The sequence below is a fragment of the Suncus etruscus genome, chromosome 12 (genome assembly GCF_024139225.1).
Source record: "Suncus etruscus isolate mSunEtr1 chromosome 12, mSunEtr1.pri.cur, whole genome shotgun sequence".
In the NCBI taxonomy this organism is placed as follows: domain Eukaryota; kingdom Metazoa; phylum Chordata; class Mammalia; order Eulipotyphla; family Soricidae; genus Suncus; species Suncus etruscus.
This window is the reverse complement of record NC_064859.1, coordinates 27,968,880-27,973,767: the sequence shown is the minus strand read 5'-3', so window position 1 is coordinate 27,973,767 and position 4,888 is coordinate 27,968,880. Positions and strand designations below refer to the sequence as shown.

Sequence of the window (4,888 nt, the reverse complement as noted above, 5' to 3'; positions counted from 1 at the left end):
TCCCCAGATATACATCTCCTTTGTGTAAAGAGGCAATAAATGCAAAATGGAACAAGAAAGCCTCTTCAACAAGTGGTATTAGGACAACTGGTCAGCCACTTGTAAAAAAGCAAACTCAGACCTCCATCTAACTCCATGCACAAAGGACAAATCCAAATGTATAAAAGACCTTGATATCATACCTGAAACTATAAGTTATATAGAATAACACATAGGTAAAACACTTCATAACATTGAGAGTAAAGGCATCTTCAAGGAGGTAACATCACTCTCCAAACAAGTGAAAACAGATTAACAGAAAGACTATATTAAGCTACGAAGCTTTTGCATCTCAAAGGAAATAGTGCCCAGGATACAAAAGCCATCCACAGAACGGGAGAAAATATTCACCCACTATCCATCAGATCAGGGGCTAATATCTAAGATATACAAAATACTGATAGAACTTAAGAACAACTATAGTAACAACAGCAAAAACACAACTAACTGCATCAAAAAATGGGGAGAATTTTCTCACTGTCAGGATATCATATTAGAGCTGGCACATGTTTGTATTTGAGCAGTATTCAGGATGTCCTGGATGGGATTTGGTTCCTGTAACTGTTGTGAAGAACTGTGTTGTTTCTATGTCTGGGATTCAGGGTTCAAGGCTGGATGGTCGGTGTCTAATCTCCTGGAGTCTAAGATGGGTCCACATGACATATTTTTAAGGTGGGAGATTCCTCTGTATTGTAAATAAGTATGAGTTCTTTTTTTTTTGTCCCCCAATTCACAATACATACCCGGCAAGGGGCCTGTGTTGAGGTGTATATGGGGTGCCTTTACTGTACCTCCTCTTTCTATACAGCCAGTGTAAAGAACACAGCCTGTGGTAAGAATTGGGAGGCCGAGGGAGGGACTTCAGAGCATAAAAACCGGCTAACCTTTGCAAAAGCTGGCTCCCTGTGTGTGACACCAGGCGGGAAAAATCCGCGAAAGTACACCGACCCAGTGGGGCTCAGCTGTGAAAGACTGTGAGTGTGACCTGTCTATGTCTGTCTACTGTCCTCTTGCGTGAAACTCTTGCGAGTGGGGCAAAAAGAGCCTCCAGAAACCTCGCTCGCCCAGACGCCATTTTCAGGGAGGGACTTCAGAGCATAAAAACCGGCTAACCTTTGCAAAAGCTGGCTCCCTGTGTGTGACACCAGGTGGGGAAAATCCGCGAAAGTACACCGACCCAGTGGGGCTCAGCTGTGAAAGACTGTGAGTGTGACCTGTCTATGTCTGTCTACTGTCCTCTTGCGTGAAACTCTTGCGAGTGGGGCAAAAAGAGGCTCAGAGGAGCACGGCCGCTCCGCTTCGCTACGTGGCCGTGCACTCTTTCTAAGGAAAGAACTCCATTGCAACAAGAAGGAAAAATCACACTAAGAACGGCGCTATATCACAGAAGCAAAAATTTCTCTCTGGACTGTCTTCCCTGTTGCATGCTCGGGCCTAAGATTTGACCCAGTGTGAGGCTTCATCCATGGAGGACTCCCCTCCCTTAGAGGCAAGTCAGCCCATCCAGAAAGGGAGGAGCAGGAGGAGTGTGCTGCCTACATCATATAGACAATGAATACCACCACAACACGTAGAAAAACCCACAATACAAGTGTGACAATGGGGAAACAATGCAGGCCAGCATCAGACATAGAGAATGAAGATGACAATTCTGAGGACCAGATAATGACTGAACAACTAATCAACCTCTCAGATAAGGACTTTAGACTAGCAATATGGAAGGTGCTCAACAGACTCCAAGAAACCATGGATCGAGTTGAACAGAACACTAATAAGAACCAAGAAAATATGAAGGCAGAAATGACAAAACTCCAAACTGAAATAACATGCCAACTAACAGGACTGAAAAAGTCAGTAAACGAAGTGAATGACAAAATGGATAAGCTCTGGGACAGGGTATCAGAAGCTGAGAATAGACTTGGTGCTGTGGAAGATGAGATACATAACAATTCCATACAGCAGGAGAGATTGGACAAAAAACTTAAAGCAAATGAGCAGACAATGGAAAAATTAGTCAAAGAATGGGAACAGACGAAAATAGAAGTCTATGATAAGATCAACAGAAACAACTTAAGAATCATTGGAGTCCCAGAGACCCAGGAAGAAAATTTCCAGGAAGAATCAATGGTCAAGAACATCATTAAAGAGAAACTTCCAGAGCTAAAGAATATATGTGATCAAATCCTGCATGCCCGAAGAGTACCAACCAAAAGAGACCCCAGAAAAACCACCCCAAGACACATCCTAGTCACAATGACAAATCCCACAGATAGAGACAGAATTCTGAAAACAGCAAGATCAAAAGGGGAAATCATGTTCAAGCAAGCTTCCCTGAGATTTACAGCAGACCTGTCACCAGAAACGCTCAATGCCAGAAAGCAGTGGTGGGATATTGTGACAAGACTGAATGAAATGAATGCTTCACCCAGAATACTATACCCAGCAAAACTCACTTTCCGGTTTGATGGAAGAATACATGGTTTCACAGACAAAAAACAGCTCAGAAACTTCACAGACACAAAACCAGTCTTAAGAGAAAAACTGAAAGACCTAATCTAAGACAAGACTACCCAAAAGACACACCAAATTTTGAAATAAAGATGGCGTTAAATCCCAGGACAATTCTTTCTCTCAACGTCAATGGACTAAATGCACCAGTTAAGAGACACAGAGTGGCTAAATGGATCAAAAAACTCAATCCAACCTTCTGCTGCCTACAAGAAACGCACCTGAATAGTCAGAACAAACATAGACTCAAAATAAAAGGCTGGAGAAAAGTTATCCAAGCAAACAACACCCATAAAAAAGCTGGAGTGACCATACTAATATCAGATAATGCAAACTTTATACTCAGGAAGGTTGTAAGGGACAAAGACGGACATTTTATATTAATCAAGGGGTACGTAGAGCAGGAAGAATTCACTCTCCTAAACATATATGCACCGAATGAGGGGCCAGCAAAATATTTAATACAACTGTTGACAAATCTGAAAAATAATATCAACAACAACACAATAATTGTGGGGGACCTTAACACGGCTTTGTCAACACTGGACAGGTCAACCAGACTGAAACCCAACAAGAATATACTAGACCTGAGGAGAGAAATGGAAGAAAGAGGCCTAGTGGATATATATAGGACACTCCATCCCCAGAAACCTGGATACACATTCTTCTCCAATGTACATGGGACATTCTCCAGGATAGACTACATGCTGGCACATAAAACATACCTCCATAAGATCAAGAGGATAGAAATTTTGCAGACTACCTTCGCTGACCACAAGGCTCTGAAATTATTTGTGAACTCCAAAGGGACTCAGAAGAAACACTTTAACACCTGGAAGTTAAACAGCCTCATGCTCAATAACCAGTGGGTCCGAGATGAAATCAAGGAGGAAATAAAAAGGTTCCTGGAAACAAATGACAATAAAGACACAAACTCTCAGAACTTATGGGACACAGCAAAAGCAGTACTGAGAGGAAAATTTATAGCTTTGCAAGCACACATCAGGAAGGAAGAAGGAGCTTACCTGAGTAGCTTAATGACACAGCTAATAGAACTAGAAAATGCTCAACAAAAGGACCCAAGAATAGGAAGACAGAAGGAAATAACAAAGCTGAGAGCAGAAATCAACGAAGTGGAAACTCAAAAAACAATCCGAAAGATCAACGAAAGCAGAAGTTGGTTCTTTGAAAAAATAAACAAGATTGATAGACCACTGGCAAACCTAACAAAGAAAGAGAGAGAGAGAAACTTGATAACTCGTATCAGGAATGAAAAAGGAGAGATCACTACTGATATGACAGAGATTCAAAGGGTAATCAGAAACTACTTTGAAAAACTCTACGCCACTAAAAATGAGAACCTGGAAAAAATGGATAAATTCTTGGACTCTTATAATCTTCCACGGTTGAAGGAAGAGGATGTAGCATATCTAAACACCCCCATCACCATTGATGAAATTAAAACAGTAATCAAATGTCTGCCGAAAAACAAAAGCCCAGGTCCAGATGGATTCACTAATGAATTCTATCAAACTTTCCAAGAGGAACTACTGCCAATCTTGGCAAGACTCTTTCATGAAATTGAACAAACAGAAACACTTCCAAATAGCTTTTATGAAGCCAACATCACCTTGATACCTAAACCAGACAGAGACGCTACCAAAAAAGAAAATTACAGACCAATATCACTGATGAATGCAGATGCAAAGATCCTCAACAAAATCCTGGCAAATAGGATTCAATGCCTCGTTAAGAAGATCATCCACTACGATCAAGTAGGTTTCATCCCAGGAATGCAAGGCTGGTTTAACATCCCTAAATCTATCAACATAATACACAACATCAATAACAAGAAAAATAAAAACCACATGATCATATCAATAGATGCAGAGAAAGCATTTGATAAGGTCCAACACCCATTCTTGATCAAAACTCTCAGCAAGATGGGAATGGAGGGAACCTTTCTCAATATAGTGAAGGCCATCTACCACAAGCCAGTGGCAAATATTATCCTCAATGGAGAAAAACTGAAAGCCTTCCCTCTAAATTCTGGCACAAGACAAGGCTGTCCTCTCTCACCACTCCTATTCAACATAGCACTGGAAGTACTTGCTATAGCGATTAGGCAAGAAAAGGATATCAAGGGAATCCAGATAGGAAAGGAAGAAGTCAAGCTCTCACTGTTTGCAGATGACATGATACTCTACTTAGAAAACCCTAAAGACTCTATCAAAAAGCTTCTAGAAACAATAGACTCATATAGCAAGGTGGCAGGCTACAAAATTAACACACAAAAATCAATGGCCTTTCTATATACCAATAGTAATAAGGATGAAATGGA

The 4,888-nt window shown here is 41.0% G+C and overlaps 1 non-coding gene across 1 annotated transcript; it reads right to left on the bottom strand.

Annotated features, from left to right (window-relative positions):
• Positions 1 to 755: 755 nt before the first annotated feature.
• On the bottom strand, positions 756 to 888 carry LOC126024803 (small nucleolar RNA SNORA51). The gene has a single exon (XR_007500905.1). It is a non-coding gene; the product is annotated as a small nucleolar RNA SNORA51 (small nucleolar RNA).
• Between the last annotated feature and the right edge of the window lie 4,000 nt (positions 889 to 4,888).